Source organism: Cornus florida, unplaced genomic scaffold (genome assembly GCF_030987335.1).
Source record: "Cornus florida cultivar Cherokee Brave unplaced genomic scaffold, ASM3098733v1 CherokeeBrave_3.0.0_Hap2_Chr01, whole genome shotgun sequence".
Taxonomy (NCBI): Eukaryota; Viridiplantae; Streptophyta; class Magnoliopsida; order Cornales; family Cornaceae; genus Cornus; species Cornus florida.
In genome coordinates this window covers 50,033,148-50,059,619 of record NW_026775571.1, presented here as the reverse complement: position 1 = coordinate 50,059,619, position 26,472 = coordinate 50,033,148, and the positions used below count along the sequence as shown (strand labels likewise).

The window sequence follows — 26,472 nt, the reverse complement described above, 5'->3', positions numbered from 1 at the left end:
TTGGATTGAAGATATTCAACTTCACCTTCATGTGGCCAAAAGAGATTTTCATTATCCCCATCCTACAATTAATGTTGGCATTCATGGTTGCCAAGAAAAGACGGCCAAGGATAACGGGAATTTAGCTCTTAGGATTCGGGACCGGTTCTGTGTCAATGACAACAAAATCAATGGGGAAGAAGAATTTATCAATCTTAATCAATACGTCCTCAATGATACCCCTAGGCTTTTTGATGGATCGGTCGGCAAGTTGTAAAACCACCGACGTCGGTTTCAAGTCTCCTAAGCCTAATTTGACATACACCGAGTACGGAAGAAGGTTAACACTTGCTCCCAAATTAAGGAGAGCCCAATTAATGACATGGTCACCAATGATGCATGAAGTGGTAGGTGATCGAACCAGGGTCTTTAAACTTTGGAAAAGTGTTATACTGCAAAATTGAGCTCACTTGCTCGGTTAAGACCACTTTTCTAGGTGCTTGGCTTTTGTTCTTCCTTTTTTGGGTACAAGAATCTTTCAAGAATTTAGCATAAGCCAGAATTTGCTTAATTACATCCAAAAGTGGAAGATTAACTTCACTTGCCTAAACACATCCATAATTTCATTTGTTTTGGCCTTTTGCTTGTCAATTGAAATGGATCCTTTTAAGGCATCTGGAAATGGAGCTTTTGGTTCAAAAACTTTTTCAGAATTTTTCCTTGAAGTCTCTTCAACATAAGAAGTTTTGAAATCATTTTGCAAATTTTTCTTTTCAAGATCACTTTTCAACACATTCTTATTTGAAAGATTATGCATATGCAATGAAGGAGGAATAGGATATGAAATGGGACGGGCGTCAACTTGTGGTTGCACTGGTTCAGTCTCTTCATTGGACATGCCTACTTGGTTGTCCACAATATTCCCACTTCTTAAGGTAGTCACCGCATTGGCATGCTCAATTGTGTGACCTTCCGATGAGGAATGAGTCTCCACAACGCATTGTTGCTTTGGTGGGGCATTTAAAGGCATTTTTCCCTTCTCTTTTGCATTTAAAGTGCTTGCTATTTGCCCTACTTGGGTTTCTAGCTTTGCAATGGATTGAGAGTGAGAATGAAGCAATTGAGTGTTCGCCTTTAGAGTGCCTAAAACAGTTAAAACTTTTTCTTCAAAAGTGGGGCTCCTAGAATTTCCTTGAGAATATGATTGATTTGGAAAATGAGAATTTGAGAATTGGTTTCCTTGTGATTGATATGATCTATATCCTTGGGATCCTTGGCCTTGCATTGGAGATGGAATGTAATTTCCTGGAAAACCACCTTGGGAAGGGTTTGAGCTTTCCCCTCGGTTTCTCTAAAAGAAATTTGGGTGATTCCTCCAACTAGAATTATAGTGATTGCCATAAGGATTGTTCCTTTGATTAACAAAAGCTACATTGACTTGTTCGTGATGCTCACTTTGCACATATCCATGGGGACAATTAGAAGTTGAATGTAAAACACTTGAACAAGTCATACATGATTCATTGGATGAATGATTGGAATGGTTAGGGAAGGAAGATAATTGATTTGCCAAGTTTTGGTTGATCAAGAATTGATCAAACCTTTGAGATAAAGATTTCATCTTGGTGGCTATTTCATTGGAATGGTCAACTTGATGTAAGCTAACACTCTTCCTTCCAGTTGAATTTCTACCATTCTTAGAAGATAAAGATCGATGCAAAGAGTTTTCACTCATACTCTCATAAAGACGCCACACGTCATCCTCATGCCTATCAATGTAATAGCCACCCATGGAAGCATCAACCATGCCTTTGTAATTATCGAATAAACTCTCAAAGAAATATTAAACTAATTGCCATTTGGGTATGTCATGATGTGGACACTTCCTAAGTAATGCATTGAATCTTTCCCATGCCTCATAGAACGTTTCTCCATCCCCATGTGAAACTCTCGAATTGAGGTTCTCATGGCATTGGTCTAAGAAACTGGATAGTACTTCTTTAAGAACTCTTGTTGCATTTTTGCCTAAGAAGTTATTGAAAAAGGCCTAAGATTGTTGAACCAATATTTTACCTTGTCTTTAAGGGTGAATGGAAAAAGTTTAAGCCTTAAGACCTTTTTCGGCATGTCTGTGTATCTCACGGTGGAACATACTTCAAGAAACTCTTTGGTATTCCTAATGGAACTTGGCCTTGTTGTTGTGGTGGGTGAATGAATGGCCCAGGCATGCCTAATGGTACTTGCATGTTATCATGATGCACATTGGGGTGGAGGATACCTTGTTGGTCTATGTGACCAAGGTCCTCCACATGGTCCTCATTATGTACTTCAATTGTAGAAGTAGAATGATTAAAATTACCCCTTCCCCTAGGTGTATGAACAATGGATTCTAAATTCAAATTAAGAGGGACAAGAGTAGGATTTAATGACCTTCGACCATGTGTGCACAAGCAAAACATAAACAAGCAACAATTAATCAACAATCACTTCACCTTCGCAACAATTCAATAATTAACAAACTTCCTCCACATACATTGATCCCATACTCCCATGCTTTCAACAATATGCAAAGAACAATAAAATTTCCTCCACGTGGGCTCACGATTTATCTAAGAATTGAAAAACAAGCCTCCACGTGGGCCGACGATTTAATTAGAGATTGAGTTAAGAAAGAGCTCACAAAGGGTCCTTAAGCACTTCAATTCATTTTTCAATTTTAGCTTTGCAATTTTTTAAATTTTAGCTTTTTCCTTGCTTTGCATAGCTCCTTGCTTGGAATGCTCCTTTGCTCACCTTCTATCTCAATGCACCTAGTCAAACAAGAACCAACACAATAAGTAACTAAAATAAAAATAAAAATAAAGTAAAGACACGATCAAAAGAGTACTAATTCCTAATTGATTCCACAAATAGGACGTTGCCTTCAATCAATCCCCGGCAATGGCACCAAAAACTTGGTGGCGGCTTGGTCGTCGCGTCCTACCACATAGTTTAGAAGGTGCATTAAGGTGCGGGGCCAAGTTTTACATTTATAATTGCCACTACTACCTTTCACTAAAAATATAGTTAGGGTGAGTAGGGTTTGGTGGGTCGTATTAGGTTGTGGAATCGAGATTAGGGTTAGTAGGTTAAGTGATCAAAAGATTGGTTGGTGGTTGAATTATACTAAAATGCAATTTAAACTAAAGTAAACAATTAAATGCAACAGAGAGAAAATAAGAGAGAGAGATCTTGGGGTTTAGAGATCACCATTAGGCATAGCTTTTATACACCCTTAATGAATGATTAATGAGGGGAAAACATATGTTGCAATAATAGTGTGTGTGTGTGGTTGTTTCAACAAGCATGGATGACTAATTAAGGATATATTGTCTAAGCAACATAGTGGATAGCACAATATATCAAACTAAGCCATTAATCCTTTCTTTAAACTCACAATTCAAACACATCACAAGGTTAGAGAAATATGCTACTTGTATTCATAAGTATGGAACATCAAACAACAAGCACGGATTGCCCTCCCATTTAACATCTAAACTACAACTACACTACAATTAAGCTAATGACATGAAATTAAACTAATTAAATTAAGGGAGAGCCACAATCCATTAAGAAATGAGTATGAACCATCAAATAAACCACAAGAGCATTCTATTAAGCACTATACCTTGATAATCTCTAGATCTATAGCATCAATACGCATAGACATGAATCAATAACACAAAATCTAGAGACAAACACATGAACATCTATTATAGCATACATAGGCAAATGGATAGAATGAAATGATCAATTGGAAGCATTAAATCACACAAATCATTGAATAAACAAGATCTATGTATATAAAAATGTCAAAACATGTATCACAATACAAATCGCCTCAAAAATACATAAATCAAGATGTAGAAAGCATGTTTAGGGCTAACTCTAGCCCCAAGAGGATGTCTAGCCACTCATGGATGGTGTCTCCCAACCCTCAAGGGCTAAATCCATGGTAGAAATTTACTCATCTTCTTGGTTGATGAAGAACTCCAACTTTGTGTCTCTAGCCTCCTCTCTTCTTTTTTTCCTCACTAAGAATATGATATGGAAATTGTGTCAAAAGTCTCCTTGTACAAGTTGCTTATATTCCTTATATAGGTAGGTCAAATGTCACCCCCAATGACCTGGGCTCGTACACCAATATTCCTCCCAATGATTGGATATGAGACAACTTTTAATGAGCTGGAAATTGAATTTTCTCACACTTGGGGAAATTCGATCGATCAAACCTTGGCTTTGATCGATCGAACATGGCTGAGATCTATCGAACTTAAGCTGGATCGATCCTCTATGGCGGCGCCTTTTTGGATAAAGACAAATTTGAGATATTTTGGAGATATTTTTGGGAAAGAGACAAAAGTGGTAGGTGGGGTGGTACAACTGGATAAGATGGAATCTTTTCGATCGATTGAAAGAAAGTTGGATCGACCGAACTTTGTGGGATCTGAGGATAAGGACAAAATAGCTTGGATCCATCTTTAAGTGCTGAAATCGATCAATGTTGGATTGATTGATGAGATTCCCTGATCGATCGAACTTACTGAATTTCCACCATTTGCTTCCTTTTGCTCCCACTTTGCTCATTTCTTTGATTTATCTCAAGATTGCTTCAATTATGCTCTTATTTAGCTGAGTTAGCTTATTTTGGGGATAAGTACTTGAAAATGGAAATAATACAAAATCAATCTAAAGCGGGAAAATAAGATAGATAAAGGTTCTAGAATACCTAAGCTTAAGGGATTTAAATGCACACTTTTCAGCGCTCATCATAATCCCAAAACTTTGACAACATGTCATTGGCATCGTTACGTTTAAGGCCTTAAATCCCTAGTGTTGGTGTACCTAACGACTCCCACATCTGAAAATGCTATAACAACAACACCAGTCCCGAATCCATAGCCTGACAAGTCTGTGCCCTCAAGCCAATGGATTGGACCCACAAAATTGAAAACCTAAGCACAGATCTGAAGTAGACCTACCGTAAGGCTACATACAGAAGACAAAATGTTGGGTCAAAGTCCCTATAGTGGATAACTAAAATCTCAAAACACAAGTCTACTACGTAGCTCACTCATTAAAATCCTAACAACCACGGTCACGAAACCCTAACACAAGTGCGGGAAGATAAAACAGTATAAACCAAATACTCACATAGTAGATACTTACAAAATTAAATGCCATAAATCAAATAATATCATAGTTTTAAATACATAGTACACATAAGGTAAACCAAATAAACCACCTATCATATAGGGGTTAAACAAATAGTGACACGCTATACACTAACAACGGCACAAACATGGTAAATAGATACTGCATAAGCGAACGTATCATATACATCCTCATACGACTACCACATAGTCACATATCCTAAACATGTTTCTAAGGCATACCCAAAAACAATGGGGCTTATAAACATGTAAAAGTGATCATACAAATGGCAAATTCGCAAAATCAAAGGGAATGAATGGAATGCCTCTCAAAAGATACCATACAGAAAATGTAATACAAAACCTAGATGAGTCCAATATTTAACTATGAGTAAAGGATCCATCCCCCAAACGACCACTAAGGTCTCCTAAACATAGGGTCAGCGAGTCATTCCAAGACCAGCTCATACCCTGATGGTATCCCAACACCACATGAAACAAGGCAACAACAAAATGGATAGCCCCAAGGCTAATCGTCATGAGACATCAACAAGAAAACCCCCAATCCAAAATGCCAACGAGTTCGATAGGAAATCTACAAGATTTTACCAGAACCCTAACAAAATGCCCCAAGTCTCCAAAGACAAGGGAGAGTAATTAATTGCACCAGTGCAATGTGCAATTAATTACACAAAACCGTTCACATCCCAACCGTAGCTTGTAAGAGTTGTCCGAGGCAATACAAGAAAGATTCTAGGTGAACACACCCATCCAAATCCCGAAACCATCACCTTAAGAAGGCAAGACACGAGAACCTCGCCCTGAGGCTCGTAAGGCAACTTCCTAACTCCTAAAGGAAGGATTCGAGTCAGTCCTGACTCATCGTCCTGTGACGCTAGAAACAAAGACCTCAATGACATCATGATGTCAAAACCTCTAGGAAGTCCTAAGAGATAACACCGGCACCTCTAACACCACCATGACTACGTTACGAAGAGACAAAAGAAAATGAGACGAAACGGTGCCTCCGTGGCCCACGTCTCATCTTGCCAGATGGAGACTACAACCTTACGTTCACTTAAGCCTTAACGAGAAGACTCTCCGTAAATCACGAATGTGATGCTACATGCCTGAAAAGGAAACGAGATTAATAATAACACAAGGTATTATGATCGGATGCAACTCGCTCAGTGAATGTACCTAATAAGTAGCACGTCAATTATGCAACACACAGTCATGATAAGGCAGATAAGCATACGCAACATGCTAAACAGATAATGAAAACTTCTGGGTACTTAAACACATAAGCACGTATCAAACCAGGATGCTTTTAAACACATAAGCATACAAATACAGAAAAAAAAACATGTCATAACACTGAGTATGTTATCAAAAGGCACGTAAATATGTTATCAAAAAGCATGCCAACATATCAAGGCAAATCAATAAAAGCATGAAATGCACCCAAAACCCGTTGTCCAAGGTATTCAAACCTAGGAGCTCTGCTACCACTTGTGACGGCTCAAGTTTTTTAACCCGGTGTGTTAGTAATGAACCGAAAGTTGACCCGATAACGGATCCAAAATGCGGAAGTGAAAGATAAAACCAAAGTCTATAGAGATATAAATCATCCCCAAGACACTAATGTGATCTTCCATGAAGTCACGAAACTCAAAGAAATAACCGAAAGTGAAAGCTAAAATGAAAGGGTCAAATGGTACCCTATGGCACCAATGACAACTAAAGGAACAAGATCTAGTTCAAACTAGACTAGGTGCGCCATTAAATGGCTTAAACAAGATCAACAAAATTATGTGGAAATAAACAAATAAAGTTAACCAACCGAGACAACCAACCAAGCAAAACCTACCAGGCAACATCATTTCGGTTGTCCGAAATGATGCTTCGGTCGACCGAAGTAAGCAGAGAAAAAGAAAGGAATGAGCCTTCATTTTGGTCGACCAAAATGAGAAACTGGTTGATCGGTTCATGGCTCAGAATTGAAAATAGCTACTAGAATTTTAGTTTACTGTTCAAATGAAATTCAAAATATGTGTCGGTCGACCAAAATAAGTGGTTCGATCCATCTTCGTTTACGTTTAGTATACTTGTACCTAGTGTGCTTGCGTGTTGTATATTTCAATTCGTTTTGGTTTAGTATACTTAAGCCTGTATACTTGCCTACCATGGATTTAGTACTGCGTAGTATACTTGTGAATGTATGCTTTGACATATTCATATATTGTGTTTCCATTACGATATTTCTTAGTATATTTGTGAATGTATACTTGCATATAGATATATATATATATATATATATATATATATATATATATATGTTTCATGACTAATTGCTTTATTAGTTCATTCCTTTTTGTCATTCCTGTACTGTACTTGGGGTTATGTGACCTTAGTTGTCGGGATTGTGTGTGTCAGCTTGATCCGATGTCTTAATTCCTAGGCGTAGCCTTATAGTAGGTCAGCTTTAGGATGACATGGAGGATTTTGGGTGCATTGTTTTATTGGGAGTCATTGTAACTAGGGCGATGATGTTGTTGTTTTATTTGTGAAGTCCGATCCATTGGCTTGAGGGTATAGACTTATCAGGCTTTGGATTTGTGACTGGTGTGGTTGACTACGGTGTTTTGAGACTTTGGCTTGTCAGTTTTTCCAGTATTGAGGATTTAAGGCCTTAAGCGTAGCGGTGCCTATGACATTATTGTCAGAGTTTTGGGATTGGCCAGAATGGTTCTGCTGGACATCTTTGGATCATATCGCAACTCTCACAAAATTCCTGGTTTCCGTGGTGCTTTTAGTAATGACCATTTTAATATTAATGTCATTTGTATCGATAGGTTTCACGGGTAAGCTTGTTGGGGGCAGGTGATGAATTAGGGCTTTATACTATCATGCTACCATACAAGTTGTGTGTGGTGGGTGAGTACTAGTTGCCGTCGATGCTACCTTGCATTACCTAGCTAGTGATATGAGTGTGGGCGGACACTTGATGCAGTCGATGTTACTGCACCTTGAATATGTTGTAGGTGGGTTCTAGTCACTATTCGTGCTGCCATGTTACTTTTGGTTATGTTCCTTGTTTTGATGTGTAGTTGCCTTGATCTTTTTTGGGTGGTTGACATTGGATTAGTATGTCAATTCGTTGGAGTGGTATCTCACGGTTCGTGGTTTTGTGTATTTTCGTTGATCTTGAGACATTTGGAGTTGTCTTTGGGTACTTTATGATCTATTCCTTGGTGTGACCTTATCTACGGTCCTTGTTCGGTTCTTTTAGGAATGGTCCAGATTTCAAGGATGAAATCTCTTTAAGGAGGGTAGGTTGTAATAACCCGTTCATTTCCTTCCTTTCATTTTTCCTCAGATTTTACGGATAAATTTTTTTTCGTTGAAATTTCTTTTTTGAGTTTGGTTTCTCGTCACTTAGTGTCATTTCGAGTGCTCGAAAATGGTTTCTCAGACTCTTTCCCTTGGATTGACAACTTCCTTAAAGGACCGCGTCATTTCTACATTTTTCGTTTTCAACACTATTCACTTTTCGTCTTTTTCCCATTTTGTCACTTTGTTGACACAACCTCACTTTTCATGTTCGGAGTTGGTTTTTGACTTCATGTACCTTCATCCTTAGTGGTTTCCACAAAATACATATCTTTACTTTTGTAGGAAAGTACTCTGGTTGCTCTCGGTGTCCATAAGGGCATGGATGCAAAGTTCTTTAGAAACATTTTTGTTTCTTGACGTGTTTTTCGTAAATATCTTTTGGAGATCTTTTATTTCAGGGGTTTTTAAGAAATATCTTTTGGAAGATATTTTCATTTTGGGTCACTTGTGTAGTTATCCTTTTGTGTAGGGGCCTTGTGCAATTAATGAAGGTTAATTGCTAAGTGTCTCCTTGGGGCTTGAATCCTCATACATGATTCATTTTTACATTTCGTCAAGTTGTGTACTCTTAGAATTGTCTTGCGGTCGAACCCTACAATTTTTGGGTTTTCGGCTCTAGTTGCCGCCGAACTTGTTTGGGGTATATCTCTCTGTTCGGGACTCAGTTTTCGACGCCGTTTCTTTCTTTGTTCATATTTTCTCATTTTGGTTCTTTTTTGTTCATGGAGTTTTGCCGTTTAAGAGCGTTTGCTCAAATTCCTCTTTTCCAGACCCGATGGGACCCGTTCGGGGCACTTTTTGAAATTCTATAAATAGGGGGTGCTAAAAATAAAAGTTAAAGCTCTCTCCTCTCTCTCCCATGGCTGCCATGCTTCTTTTCCCCTTTAAGACTTCATCCTCTTTGAGAAAAGTGATGATGCCTTAGGCTTTATTGTTCGCCTTGACGAGGCCTTCGATTCCAACCGATTGGAATTCTGTTTTGGTCATTTTTCGAGTTCGGGTTTTGGTGTGTCGTCGAATACCAACAAGCTTAAATATGAGTTAAGAGTGGCCAAGTTTTAAATTTATAAAGTGCCACTACTACCTCTAACTACTATCGTAGCAAGGGCAAGTAGGGATCGTCCCAAGGGATTAAGGGGTAGTATTAATATGGAAGCAATATAGGGTTAGTAGGTTGAATGATCAAAGATTGATTGGTGATTTGATTAAACTACAATGCAATTTAAATTAAAGCAAGCAAAGTAAATGAAAGATATATAAAACAAGAGAGAGAGAGGTCTTGGGACTTAGAGGTCACCACTAAACATCATCTTTCTAAACACTCTGTGACAACCCTAGTTTTTAGGCCAGCGTGTCCTGTGATGAACCGAAGATTGACCCGATAACGGATCCGATATGCGGAAGCGAAAACAGAAAATAAGACTCTAAGAAGTCAAAGTGACCTTCCATGAGGTCGTGGAACTCAATGAGAACTGATGTGGAAGCAGAAGGTCAAAAATATGTCAAATAAGCCCCCAGGGGCAAAATAGTTATTTTTGAAAATATAAAATTGGATGCTACAGAGCACACCACTAGAAAGACAACAAAAAATTAATCAAATTAGACCCAAGAATCACTTGATTCGGAGTTCGGATGAAGAAGATATGAAACTCCAAAGTTTCATTAAATCACATTTTTGGGTTTGAAATTAATGCAGTAAGGGTACTTCACAAGGGGTAAAATGGTCCTTTTAGAGATAACTGGATGCAACTGAGCATACCATTAGATATACCAGGAAAAATTAATGAATCTAGACTCAAGAATCACTTGATTCGGAGTCCGGATGAAGAAGATATGAAACGTCAAAGTTTCAAAAAAACCAATTTTTGGGTTTAAAATCAGTGCGGCAAGGGTATTTGACAAGAGGTAAAATGGTCTTTTCAGATAGAATTGGATGCAACCATTCATACCGTTGGATAGACAAGCAAAATTTAATAAACGTAGACTCAAAAATCACTTGATTTGGAGTTGGGACAAAGGAGATATGAAGCCTCAAAGTTTAAAAAAAAACCAACATTTCCGGGTACGAAAATCTGGGCAGGAATAGTGTTTTGACAGAAAGCAACTTTTCAATTTTTTTTTCCAGAACTGAGGCTAGAAACGGACCCTTAAACGAATTTTTCTGCAAAAACACGAAGAAGAAACCCCCCTTAAAATCACGTTTCCAACCCGTTTACATGGAAGAAATGAAAAAAAACATGCTATAAAATCCCTAAAATGCCCCTTGAACAGAGTAGGTCAAGAAGGACCCAAAAAGCTACTACAAGCATTTTTTTCCAGAAATAGCCAGAACAGAGAGTAAAAACAGGCTAATAGATGAATATTTCAGAAACAGCCAGAACAGAGAGTAAAAACAGGCTAATAGATGAATTTTTCTGGAAAAATACAAAGAAGAAACCCCCCTAAAAATTGAGTTTTCTACATGACTCGCAAGAGAATTAAAAAAAAGCTCACTGTAAAATGCCCAAAATGCCCCTAGCTCAGTAAGGCGTCAAAAACTCAAAAAAATGCAACTTTACACCAAGTATGTATTTGGCCTTAAATGCATTTTTAGGTTGAAAAAAATGTGTATGCAAGTGTATTTAGTATTTTTAAGCGTGCGGGAATGGTCCGCGGCTCCCGAGAAGACCCGATGCAAAATCCGACTCCCCAATGGCCAAAAAGGCGAAAATGCACAAGAATTAGGAAATTTGAAAACCAAAATTAACAAATGATTTCAAATTACCGTTTGGCCCTTGGCCACACTTCATACATGATTAATGAGACCCTACGAAAGAATAAAAATGAAATTCCCACACCCGATGCAAAAGTTATGACACAATGCCTAAGCATTTTTCAACATTTTCATATTAAGCCTTGAAAACGAAAGTGCATAGAAAGCAAGATACATGTCATTGGCTTTCGGCCTCATATCATACATGTCAAATGTATTGTAAAGAGTGTACTTATGTACACATTACAAAAATAGAATCAAATTTACACATTTTGACATATAAAGCTATAAATGGCATTTCAAGCCAACATTTAGAAGAAATGAGAACTTCAAGTCTACAAATCATCCAAGCATGATGTGAATCCCGAATCTTGATCCCGGTATCTGAAAAATGTCCCCACTATATGGGTGAGTAACATAAAACTACTCGTAGGAGATGAGCATGCATCGACCTACCATTTTACAATTCTATCACCTTAAGGTGAAACATGTTAGAGGGGCTCATACCACCTAACGTCTATGTCAAAGTGAGACTCAGGGATCATCTTAAGCTACTCATGCAATTGAAATGAACTACGGTATACAAGTATACATGCTCAAGTACACCAAACTGTATTAAAATATGATACACGACATTCAAGTACACATGCTCACAAGTATACTAAATCATGTTAAACAGGATAAACAATATCTAGCATATATACACAAGTATAAGATATATGTATAGAGTACTCATAAATCAAGTATACAAACACAAGTATACTAAGCTAAACATATATGCACAAGATAAGTATACATGGCACAAGTATACAAAAATGAAATCCGCACACACAAGACAAGCATACTAAGCGTAAATACACGAGATAGAGTTTAGATACACCAACAAGGATACAAGTTCAAGTATACAGTTTCAAGTATACTAAATGAGATCAAAATACATAGGCAAGCACCAATGCTCAAGTTACAAGTAATCCATGATTAACAACTTGAAATTGAATGCGAAATCAAGGTAGAAAGACTAGGACATGTGGTCACTGGACCAAACAAGTGTTTCCGGATAATTAAGACCCACAAGGCACTACCTAGTGCGCACATGCGTAAGTTATTCCGGGCAATTACGACCCACAAGGTACTACCTAGTGCGCACTTATGACTTAGAAGACTCTTGTCTTCGTACTAGAGCCAAACGCTAGCCATCACGTGAAATATGTCCTTACACGCTTTCCAAAATCAGTAAGTTCAAAACTTATACAAAAATCAATAAGTTAGACCAAACTTATATCAAATCCACTAATGCATAAAACCATCTTCCATGCACAAATAAGGTTGAATCAACACAAACCATGTCCTATAATTCAAGTCTAGATAGCATATGACATGTTAAGCCTCCAATATGCAATTTATACACCAAAACAAGAATATTTTACAATAATTGAACCACATTACCACACTAAGCCACAAGTACTAAATAAGTCCCAATTCAGTAACTAGCTTCCAAGGTAAACAATTGTAATATTCTAACAAGCTATACACCTACACAAGATAAATCTAAACAAGCTATGCAAGTCAATGATATTCTATATCATGCTAAGTCCAATTACCATTTCAAGAGGTCTCAAGTACTAATTCTACATCAAATTAGTAACATGCTCACAAGGTGATTCAACAGACTACATTTCAAGGGATTATTAACCTATTACCTCCAATATCAATTTAAGTGACCAACACACTTAAAATAAAATTAATTAAGCTCATTAATTAATTTTTCTCTAGATTTTCAAATATATCCAAATGTCCTCAATTTAATATATGTTAAAGAACTCACCAAGGCCTACTTTAATATCACATTACAAGTTGGTTTCATGCTTGATACAACTATGTGAATTAATCTTTCACAAAAGATAAATATTAATTAAGTTTTGCAATTCTTACTCAAATGTTCCAAATTTAATATATGTTACACAACTCACCAAGGGCTAATTTACTAGCATGCCACAATTTAATTCTAAACTATATATCATCATTACAATTAAATCCTAAACAAAGAAATTAAATAAATTAAATCTTAAAAACTTGAACAAGGCATACTCACAAATTGTATATGCTTATAAAACAATCAATATAACAATAATATAAACCTAAGACATTCCCTATCTTAATTTGAGATGAAAATCTCAAAAGCCCACCGAAAAAAAAGTGCTTCGAATCCGATGATACTGAAGGGTTTTGTCAGGGACAACACGATCTACATGAACCCACAAGAAGCCCCATCAAAATCACAACTTGACTTCAAACCCGAACTCAAAATTTGGCCAAAAACGGGTTCTAATAAGGGTGAAAGAAGCGCGTAGTCAACACGAACACAAAACGCAAAGGCCCTACTATGTTCTGACAAAGAAATGAAGTTCAAATGAAGAGAGAGAAGGTGGCTGTAATACCCCAATATTTTTAAAGAATTTATTAATTAAAATTAATTATTATTTTTAAATTATTTATTTTATTTATGATGCGTTTTATTTAATTAAGTGCGTAGATAAATTGTGGTTTGTTTTATTTAGTTAAGTGTGTAGATATATTGTCTTGTTTTAATTGAAATTATATTTTATAATTTTATTTGTTAGATTTGTATGGTGTTTGATTTGCGAAATGCTAATGAGTGAATTGTTTATTGGATTTATGTGTAGTTACCCTTGTGTGTATTATTTATTTAGCTATTTTATGTTTTTAAATTATTTGGATTGGGTTTAAGGGAGGTTGGGCCAAAGGATGTGGTATTGGGCTTGAAGGAAACCTTGTTGGGTTAGTTATTAAAAGCCTATGGTTGTGAAGATATTTAATAATTATCTTTGCAAATTTATATATATATATATATAATTATATGTATATAAATTTAGTTAATTAAAAATCATGTGGAGGGGTATATATGTTAATATAAATATATATTGATATATATAGGTATATATAATTTATTTAACTAATGGTCATATATGGAAGGTAATATATATATTTATATTAAAATATATGTATGTATATATATTATTTAAAAGATAAATATTATGTATTTTATATGGTAATCATAATGGGAAAATGATTTAGGTTTTTGATATGTATAAATATACACATAGGACTTTAGGGTTAGGAGTTTTTTCGACGTTAGAAAAATAAGAGAGATAGAGAGGGAAGAAGAAGGGCTAACGAAAAGGAGGCTGGATCAAAGAACGTAAGAGGAGACCGGATTTGGAAAAGAAAAGGCAAGTTCTTCTCTATTTCTCCTCTTAAAATTCATAAACCTATCACCTTGAATATAAATTATATTTTTATTTGGTTGATAAAAAAAAGCAAGCTATTAATCGAATTAAATGAACATGTTTTATTTGCAAAGTGATAAATTTAAACATGAGAATAATTATACGAATTGTAAAAATAAATTGGTTCAATATATGAGAGGCTATATTAATTAGGTTTTTTTTTTTTATTTTTTTATTTTCTGTACTTATTCTGGTTTGTTTTGAGTTAGTTTAGCATGATTAATTGAAGGAAATAGATCTTAATATAGTTATATATGTTAATTTATACTCAAAATAATAAATAAGGCTATTGGGATTTTTCCTGGAATTTTCTGGAAGGAGTTTATAATTTTTTATATTATTTAAGGTTTACTGTGTATATTCTGTGATTTATAGATATATATATATATATATATATATATATATATATATATATATATATATATTTATATACACTGGAAGGAGGCAAATCGGCGCACTTAAAAAGGGATTCAATCTGGTGCGGCGCGGCATATGGTAAGCGTGTGTACGTGCGGTTGTGGGCCTTTGATGCGGCTGATGGAGAAGGGATGGTTTCGATGCTTCGTGGTGCATGAAGGGCTGGTGTGCGTGAGCTTATGGACCGTTTATTGGGTTTAGTCAACAGGGAGATTATCCGGTGTAGCGCGGATTACCAAAGCCCAAGCAGTAACCAATTAGAGGCTACCAGCACACGCCGAGAGTGGGTCAGGCGCATGAGGGCGCGTGGCAGAGCGTGGACGTGCCTGCCAATGAAGGATGGCGCGTGGGGGCGCGTGCAGTGGGTCTAGGTGTGTACTGTGGCGCGTGGGAGCGTGTGCGGGGGTGTTTAAGGTCCCTAAAAGTTCCTGTGTGGTCCAATGAATTACCAGAATTGGTTTTTAAGCTGTTAAGGTTGAAAGCAACCACTAAAGGATGTGTTCATGGGGTTTTGGGAGGTATAGAGTAGTATTACGGTATCTAGTTGTGTGTAGATATTAAATTGGGGATGGAGGAAAGTGTGCATATATATATGATGCATGCATATATAAGAATTAACTAATGTATAATTCGAATGGAATGATGTGTGTATATATGTATGGTTATATATATATATATATATATATATATATATATATAATTTTAATAATCAAGGATTTTTGTAGAAGGTGTTTATACATATATTTATATTAGATAATATATGTGTATGTGTATATACTATTTAAGATGATTAAATCATTAATCTTAATTAGTATATCTTAATAGGCTGGTTGTTATATTATATGGTATGCTTATAATATGCAGGGAGTGCCTAGGAATGATTTGGTATATGGTTGAATTGTAGGCATGGATGAATTGCTAAAGGCGTAAATATTTGGCCTTATTATTTATGATTAAATTTCACATATGAAAGGCATGGATGAATTGCTATTTAAAGGTATAAATAAACATACCTAAGGAAGTATGGTTGAATTGCTAATATATAAAGAAATATATTTATAATGGCATGGTTGAGTTGCCATTTCATAATTAAATTTTTTATGTGTTAGATTTATAAAATTTCATCTGTGATGATTGTATGTATAGGTTGGGTTAGGACTAGAATAATCTAGTACTTATAGGTTAGTGCATTACTTTATATATAGTAATAGAATAATGTTGGTGTGATGTGGATAATTTGGTAAGGCCTAGGTATTAGTTATGTGATTTAAATAACTAGAAATCACTATTGGGCTTTGGATTTAACGTATTCCTCTTTTAATTGTAATCTGTTGCTTAAATGATTAAATTATTATTTAGGACGGAATTAAGGAATTGGTGTGCTTCTTTTAAAAGAAATATATATTGGCAGATTAATGTAAGTATGATTAGTAATTAATCATTGGTTAATGGTTTGGCAATTTAATGAACCTATTAATGTATTGAATTGTTGTATTACATATATAAGTATTTATATATAGATTCATAGCTTGATATATTATAGTTAAAGTTTTATTAGGGATGGTTTTAGTAGAGATGATCTGTTTATTACTTTTCAGAGGCTTGATAGAGAGAGCTTACTCGTAGGGTTTAACCCGTGATTTTTTTTCAGGTTGTTAGAAGATCAAGTCTCAAGGTTGAGGATCCGCAGCTGGAGGGCTTATCCTTCCTTCTGTTTTGTTAAAAGTAGGATATTATTATTGTTTCAGTTGATATTAGTATTTATTTTCTGGAATTCTAAATAGTAACTTTTGGTTAAAGGGTCCTTGAGTTACGAGATTCCCGAGTTGTAACCATTTGGGAGTTATTAATGGATTTACTATTAATTAGTTTTCTTCAGCGCTTTATTTTATTCTTTATTCAATTTTGAAATCCGTGCTTGTTTAAATACTTTAATTGTTTTGATATCCCTTAATTTTGTGCACGGATTTGATCAACCCGTGTTCCGAAATTAAGGGGTATCACCATTGGTATCAGAGCACTCCAGGTTCAAGTGTCCCTAAGGTGTCTTTCATTATGTGAATTCCGCGTTGTGTACTCTTTTATTTAGAGCTTAAGTTTAAGATTCATTGTATTCCTTTACGATCCGTTATAATCGTGCTGATGTCTGTTTTTCTATGTTAACAGCATGGTTAACACTGGAAGAGGACAGAATCTGAACAGTCGACAGAGCAGAGCGGCACGTAGGCAGCAAGAACACCTGCGGCGTCAGCAAATGGAGGAAGAGCAGCAATTGCCTGGGTTTCAGTATGATGATGGTCAGTTTCAGGAGGAGCAGGAGGCAGTTCAGCAGACTCGGGATCAGGGAGGAGATCCAGAGTATCCTCCTCATATCAATGACCTCATTGCTCGGGCTATAGAAGTACGGGTAACAGCTGCACTTCGGAATCAGCCTCAGGTATAGCCGGCACCGTTACCACCACCGGTTGTCCAGACTGATACTTGGGAGAAGGCTAGGAGTTCTTTCACAAAGGGGAGCCCAGTTTACAGGCTCCACCGATGCGAGAGCAACTCATCAGTGGAAGAAGGATATTGAGCGACATCTTCGTCTAGTTCAGTGCACGGAGGTTCAGAAGCAGATGCTTGCTACCTTCAAGCTAGTTGGAGATGCACTACAGTGGTGGGAGTCAGTTACCACCACAGAGGAGAGGATGACATTGACTTATGATCAGTTCAGTACTCACTTTGATGAGAAGTATTTTCCTTATGCTGTCAGGGCAGCTATGAAGACTGAGTTTCTAAATTTGCAGTAGGGGAATATGACAGTGACAGAGTATGAGTAGCAGTTCACGCGGTTATCTCTTTTTGCTCCTGAGGAGGTGGATATAGAGGAGAAAAAACGTACTAGTTTCGTTAAGGGATTGATGTGGTCTATTAAGCAATCTATTACAGGTAGTCCAGCCTACACTACTTATACTCAAGTGGTGGGCACAGCTTTGCAGCTTTATCAGCTGATTGAAGATTTCAAACAAACTAGGGGTGAGAAGCGGGGTGGCAAAGACGCTGCTATTCAGCCAGCTGAGAAAGTGAATAATAATGGGAATTGACAGAATGACAAGGGCAGATTCCAGGGCCAGCAACCTTGGAAGAAGCATAAGGGTAATTCAGAAGTTCAGAGAGAGGGAGTTCCCACTCAGCAAAATGGAGCACCTCAGATTGGACAGGGACAGCTACAAGGTAATCACCAGGAGGGGCAGTCAAATATATTCAGGGGTCATTGCTATAAGTGTGGAGATTATGGGCATTCAGCCAAATGGTGTCTTGGGTTGGCTCAGAAATAGTATGGGCAACAGGGATAGTGGCAACCATTACCTACTCCACAGATTCAACGTGTGCAGGCTCAAACATTTCCAGCCTTACCAGCACCACCGCCACTGTAGGGACAACCTATATAACAATTGCATTAGGGCATGGTGTACAATGCCACGCCTTATAATGCATAGGCACCTCAGAGGAAATTGAGGGTATGTTTCTATTTGAGATAGACATAGACATGATTTATTAGATACAAGTGCATTATGTTCATTGGTATCTGGATTGTTTTAATTTATGATGGTGATATATATAATGATATATATATAAATTTTGGGGCACATTACTATCGATATGAACATATTGGATATCTAAGATGGTAAACGTATTGGATTGAATAAAGTGAAAATTTGGGAGAAATAACCAGAGTTTCATTTCATGGATTTATGAATTCTGAGGACGGAATTCTTTTTGTTAGGGGGAAAAAATGTAATACCCTAATATTTTTAAAGGATTTATTAATTAAAATTAATTATTAATTTTAAATTATTTATTTTATTTATGATTCGTTTTATTTAATTAAGTGCGTAGATAAATTGTGGTTTGTTTTATTTAGTTAAGTGTGTAGATATATTGTCTTGTTTTAATTGAATTATATTTTATAATTTTATTTGTTAGATTTGTATAGTGTTTGATTTGCGAAATACTAATGAGTGAATTGTTTATTGGATTTGTGTGTAGTTACGCTTGTGTGTATTATTTATTTAGTTATTTTATGTTTTTAAATTATTTGAATTGGGTTTAAGGGAGGTTGGGCCAAAGGATGTGGTATTGGGCTTGAAGGAAGCCTTGTTGGGTTAGTTATTAAAGGCCTATGGTTGTGAAGATATTTAATAATTATCTTTGCAAATATATATATATATATATATATATATATATATATATATATAATTATATGTATATAAATTTAGTTAATTAAAAATCATGTGGAGGGGTATATATGTCAATATAAATATATATTGATATATATAGGTATATATAATTTATTTAACTAATGGTTATATATGGAAGGTAATATATATATTTATATTAAAATATATGTATGTATATATATTATTTAAAAGATAAATATTATGTATTTTATATGGTAATCATAATGGGAAAATGATTTAGGTTTTTGATGTTTATAATATACACATAGGACTTTAGGGTTAGGAGTTTTTTCGACGTTAGAAAAATTAGAGAGATAGAGAGGGAAGAAGAAGGGCTAACGAAGAGGAGGCCGGATCAAAGAATGTAAGAGGAGACCGGATTTGGAAAAGAAAAGGCAAGTTCTCCTCTATTTCTCCTCTTAAAATTCATAAACCTATCACCTTGAATATAAATTATATTTTTATTTGGTTGATAAAAAAAAGCAAGCTATTAATCGAATTAAATGAACATGTTTTATTTGCAAAGTGATAAATTTAAATATGAGAATAATTATACGAATTGTAAAAATAAATTGGTTCAATATATGAGAGGCTATATTAATTAGGTTTTTATTTTTTATTTTTTGTACTTATTATGGTTTGTTTTGAGTTAGTTTAGAATGATTAATTGAAGGAAATAGATCTTAATATAGTTATATATGTTAATTTATACTCAAAATAATAAATAAGGCTGTTGGGACTTTTCCTGGAATTTTCTGGAAGGAGTTTATAATTTTTTATATTATTTAGGGTTTACTGTGTATATTCTGTGATTTATAGATATATATATATATATATATATATATATATATATATATATACACACTGGAAGGAGGCAAATCGGTGCACTTAAAAAGGGATTCAATTTGGTGCGGCGCGGCATATGGTAAGCGTGTGTACGCACGGTTGTGGGCCTTTGATGCGGCTGATGGAGGAGGGATGGTTTCGGTGCTTCGCGGTGCATGAAGGGCTGGTGTGCGTGAGCTTATGGACCGTTTATTTGGTCTAGTCAACAGGGAGATTATCCGGTGTAGCGCGGATTACCAAAGCCCAAGCAGCAACCAATTGGAGGCTGCCAGCACGCGCCAAGAGTGGATCAGGCGCGTGGCAGCGCGTGGACGTGCCTGCCAATGAAGGATGGCGCGTGGGGGCGCATGCAGTGGGTCTAGGTGTGTACGGCGGCGCGTGGGAGCGCGTGCAGGGGTGTTTGAGGTCCTTGAAAGTTCCTGTGTGGTCCAATGAATTACCAGAATTGGTTTTTAAGCTGTTAAGGTTGAAAGCAACCATTAAAGGATGTGTTCATAGGGTTTTGGGAGGTATAAAGTAGCATTACGGTATTTGGTTGTCGGTAGATATTAAATTAATAATTGGGGATGGAGGAAAGTGTGCATATATATATATATATATATATATATATATATATATATATATATATGATGCATGCATATATAAGAATTAACTAATGTATAATTCGAATGGAATGATGTATGTATATATGTATGGTTATATATATATATATATTATTTTAGTAATCAAGGATTTTTGTAGAAGGTGTTTATACATATATTTATATTAGATAATATATGTGTATGTGTATATACTATTTAAGATGATTAAATCATTAATCTTAATTCTTTAAAATAAAATTAAAATAAAACATAAAGCAAAATATTATTTAAGCCTAACCACTTAATTACAATTACACCACGCAATTAACCGAGAAATTAACACACAATTAAATCACATAATTAAAATAACCAATTACTCAAATAAACAAATTTGCCACATAAGCACATAGCCACAACATCAATCAACAATGCACATAAAATAAAACTCAAATTCCAAATTTATCCTTTTGAAACTAGGGGTATTACAGATAATGCCTCCAAATGCGTAAGGCAAAGACCACAGTTACCAACTCCAAATCATCCGTTAGATAATTAAGATCATGAGGCTTAAGCTTACGAGATCCATATGAAATCGGTCACTCCTCCTGCATTAAAACACATCCAAGACCTTGCAAAGAAGCATCTGTATAGACAAGATACTCGATCCCACTCTGTGGAGTAGACAGAACTGGTGCAGAAGTCAACCTAATCTTTAGCTCATCAAAAGCTTTCTGATAGTGTTCATCCTATATGAACCGTACACCCTTTTTAATCAGATGAGTGAGTGGTCCCGCTATCTTTGAGAACCCCTGGATGAACTGACAATAATATCCTGCCAATCCGAGAAAACTCTGAATCTCGGTAGGTGAAGTAGGCTATCCCCATTCAACCACGGCTGAAACCTTGGCTGGATCTACCGCTATTCCCCTTTCTTACACCACGTGACCCAGAAACTTTACTTCCTGCTGCCAAAATTCACACTTCTTGAACTTGGAAAATAACTGTTCACGAAGCGTCTGCAACACTATACAAATATGTCTTGCATGATCGTCTTTTGACTTAGAATAGATCAAGATATCATCAATGAAGACAATGACAAACTGATCCAAATAAGCCTTGAAGACTCTGTTCATTAGATCCGTGAAGAGTGCTGGTGTGTTAGGCAATTGAAATGGCATGACACGAAACTCATAAGATCCATATCTAGTGAGAAATGTTGTCTTAGGAACATCCTGCTCCCTAACCCGAAGTTGATGATATCCAGAACGCAGATCAATCTTAGAGAAGTACGTAGCTCTCTTCAATTGATCAAAAAGATCATCAATCCTAGGTAGAGGATACTTGTTACGAATAGTAACCATGTTTAATTCCCTGTAATCTATACACAAGCTAAGTGAACCATCCTTCTTCTTCACAAACAAGATCGGTGCTCCCTAGGGTGATGTACTCCTATGAATAAAACCCTGGTTGAGTAATTGCTGAATCTGATCCCTCAGCTCTCTCATCTCCACTGGTGCCATCCTGTATGATGCTCTAGTAATAGGTGTAGTGCCTGGAGCCAAATCAATTACAAAATCGATCTCTCGACTAGATGACAACACTGGAATCTCCTGAAAAACATCAAAAAAATCCTGTACAATTGGTATGCGATCCAACGTTACAGTAACCTCCTCATTTGCTTCCTCCTCCACATGAAACAAATAGGTGCTAGTAACTCCGTTAGAACGTGGCATAGCAACGACGTATAAATCCTGACCAGGTATGGTAAAAATAATAGACCTATCATAACAATTAACTTGGGCATGGTAGTGGGATAACCACTCCATCCTAAGTATCACGTCATAAGTGTGCATGTCCAGGACTAATAAGTTGGCTAGAAATATGAGTCTACTAATATCTAGTGTCACAAGCCCATCACACTCATATAAAATGGCAGTATTGCCTAATGATATAGAAATACCTAGAGGTCTATCGCATACCCGTGTCGTCATCCCAGATAAAGCAACAAAAGACCTAACTACAAATGAGTGCGTAGCACCCGTATCAAATAAAACACAACCTTTTGAACCATGAATAAGAAGCATACCCTCAACAGCTTAAGGTTCCTGAATATCCTGTGGCATGGGGTTATACACCCTGCCATAATGTAACTGCTGCAATGCCTATCCCTAAGGCTGTGGCAGTACTGGTAAAGCCGGATATGTCTGTCCCTGAATCGTGGAACCTGTGGAGTGGGTAAAGGTACCAGTGCCCTCTGTCCCTACTGCACATGCTATCCTTGTCCCTGTCCTGCTTTAGGACACTACCTCAAAGTATGACTATACTCTCCACAAGTGTAACAACTACCCTGGAAAGTACCAAATGGCTTCCTCTGTCGGTTAGCCGGTGGCTAACCCTATCCTGCCTGTGGTCCCCTATTCTGCTGCCTTTGAATAGGTGCCCCATTCCTGTGAGCATCTGAACCTCTATTGTGCTTCTTCCAAGACTGTTGTCCCTGGAATTTGCCCTTGTCATTCTATCGATGTCCATTACCATTTCCTTTCTCAGCTGACTAATTAACAGAGTCTCTGTCACCCTGCTTCTCACCCCGAGCTTGTCTGAAGTCCACGGTCAACTGATATTGCTGTAAAGCGGCGTCCACCACTTGAGCATAAGTAGTGTAGGCTGGGCTACCTATAATAACTCGCTTAATAGACCACATAAGTCCCTTAACGAAACTATTACACTTTTTCTCCTTTGTATCCACCTCCTCTAGAGCAAAAAGAGACAAGCGCGTGAATTACTACTCATACTCTGCCACTGTCATATTTCCCTGATCTAGATTGAGAAACTTTGTCTTCATAACTGCCTTGACTGCATAAGAAAAGTACTTCTCATCAAAGCGAGTATTGAACTGATCATAAGTCAATGACATCCTCTCCTCTGCGGTGGTAACTGACTCCCACCACTGTAGTGCATCTCCAACTAGTTTGAAGGTAGCAAACATCTACTTTTTGAACCTTCGTCCACTGAACCAAGCGAAGGTGTCGCTCGATGTCCTGTTTCCAATGGTGAGTTGTTTTCGTATCGGTGGAGCCTGAGAACTCAAGTAGGCTCCCCTTTGTGAAAGAACTCTTAGCCTTTTCCCAAGAATCAGTCTGAACCACTGGTGCTAGTACAGGTATTGGCTGTACCTGAGGCTGATTCCGAAGTGCAACTATTACCCCTCCTTCTATAGCTTGAGCAATGAGGTCATTGAGATGAGGAGGATACTCTGGATCTCTACCCTGATCCTGAGTCTGCTGAACTCCCTCCTGCTCTTCGTGCAACTGACCATCACCATCCTGAAACCCAGGCATTTGCTGCTCTTCCTCCATTTGCTGACACTGTAGGAGATCTTGCTCCCTACATGCCACTTCCCTTCATCCCTGATTGTTCCGTCTGGTTCTAGCGTTAGCCATTCTGTGAACACAGAAGAACAAACATCAGTACGATTATTATCCGAACCATAAAGGAATATAACGAATCCTAAACTTAAGCTCTAAACAAGAGAATATGCTACGCAGAAGTCTTATACGATAGAATCCTAGAGACATTAAACCTGGAGTGCTCTGATACCAACAGTGATACCCCTCGACTCCGAGACATGGGTTGATCAGGCCCAAGCCCAAACCCGAGGGAATATCAACCAATTAATATTTATTTAAACGAACACGGAATACAAAGAGAATAATAAGAAATAAATAAATAAAGGCTAAAAGAATTCTAGATTAAAAATGCTCAAAATAATATGGTTAAAATCCAATAATCCAAAACCTCCATTTATTTAACAACTCAGGAATCCATCTAGTGGACCCCTAATAAAATCCCAAACTGAAACGAAAAAACTGAAACAGAAAAATAAAGCTAAACATAGAAAGTAGTCCTACGTAGTTAGAGGAATGAGTATCTGTATCTGCTCTGCACGTCCAAGCTCTAACCCTGGAACTGACGAATACCTGAAAAAATAAGAGAGTGGGTTAGGCCCACATACAAGTCCTATCCTACTACGATCCATACAGAAATCTGATGCGCAGATACATCCTAGATAGCTCAATAATAACTAGAATAGTCTATAAATGTATAAATACACACTATAGGACGCTCACAAGTCCAATAGGTCTATCTCAGCCTGAGTAGAGATACCATGCAAGTCGCACATAACGTGGTCATATGTACCTAGACCGACCAGGGAACAACACCTATGTCCAGTTATCCATCTTAGGCGATATACGCACCCTAACGTGGTATAGTGGCCTGATATATATATAACAATCCATCCAGAAACCAAAGTAGGTCATTTAATTATTTTATTGATATGACACAAATATGAGTAGGACTTAATCTTTATGGTTAATCCATACCTCAATCCAGATTAGGTAGGACTTAGTATTTGAAATAATCCATCCCTAGTATGCCACCGTCCCATACCGGTGCATACAATCCTCCAATTAGCATAATTGATAAAACAACACTAGGTATTCATCAACCATTCTCTAAAATATGCATCAATATAAATTATTACATATACAACGATATTAGGCATTCATTATAAAACCTAAAAATCATGTTCCAACTATTTAAATTGCTAAAATAAATCAAAGCTTTTAAATCCTCCAAATCGTCCATAAATTGATATAGTTAAAAGCAAATTAAATACCAATTTATTCCAAATCAAGCATAGTTAATTGCAAGTAATTCACTACACTTATAAATTTATTTAAATATGATTAATTAGTATTAAATTATATATAAAAGAATCTCCAAGTTCCAGCAATTAACTTAAGTACACAAACAGTGTGCAACCTACAGGTTTTTCTTTAAGTTCATCTTGCCCCATTCGTTAGTCCAGTTATGAATTAATGTTTCCTTATAATTTTATAGGTCCATGACATTCACATATATCATTTAAAACAGTTTAAATGAAGTAGAAATACCCTGTACAGTCCAAAGATCTAGGAGCCGGCTCCATACTCTTTGGATCCGGCTCCATTGATGAGGGAGCTGGCTCCCTCCTTTTGAGAGCCTGCTCTCCCACTCCCTGAAGCCGTTTCTAGGTTCTACTTCGTCTTCCTCACCTCCGGCGATTCCCAGGGCCTCTATAATATTTTAAACACTTGTTCTAATGTTCATTTAGTGTCCCAGATTATTTTAAAGACATCAACATGCATTAACGATCTCAATTAAACAAGGCTTAAAAACATGTACAGCAGGATACAATTAAAAGCTTTAAGAATTTTCAAATTAGTTTAATTCAACGAAGCTAATTACAGTTTAAACATACATCACAGATATATTTTAGCATTAATTAAACCCCTGGAGTCTACCTAGGCATGCATAGAACACAGGTTTAAGGGAAGGAGTTAGAATAGAGACTTGCCTTTAGGTTTCCGTTCAAAACCTTAAACCTCCATCTCTGAGTTTTTTGACACCTTCTAAACTGCCGTTCCACTCCTCTATTACTCTTGGTTCAACCTAGAAGCACTCATCCCGTCCTCCTTAAACCCCTCTGTTTATTTCTCAAATTCACTCTCTGTTTCTCTCTGCCTCTCAATACGTGAATAGGGTTTTCTTGTAACCCTTATATAGACTTATCACCATATATTTATAGACTAATATAAACCCTAGTCTACTATAACTAGAGATGGCCAACCCTAATTAATCCTAGTTGGCCACTACGTGAGACATAAAAGAAAATAAAACCTAAATTAAACATTAATTAAAATAATTAAGAATACAATTAAGTCAATTAAAGAAAAA

The 26,472-nt window shown here is 36.6% G+C and overlaps 1 pseudogene; it reads left to right on the top strand.

Moving 5' to 3' along the window:
• Positions 1-1,844: 1,844 nt before the first annotated feature.
• On the top strand, positions 1,845-1,942 carry LOC132283035 (small nucleolar RNA R71; annotated as a pseudogene).
• The last annotated feature ends 24,530 nt before the right edge of the window (positions 1,943-26,472 follow it).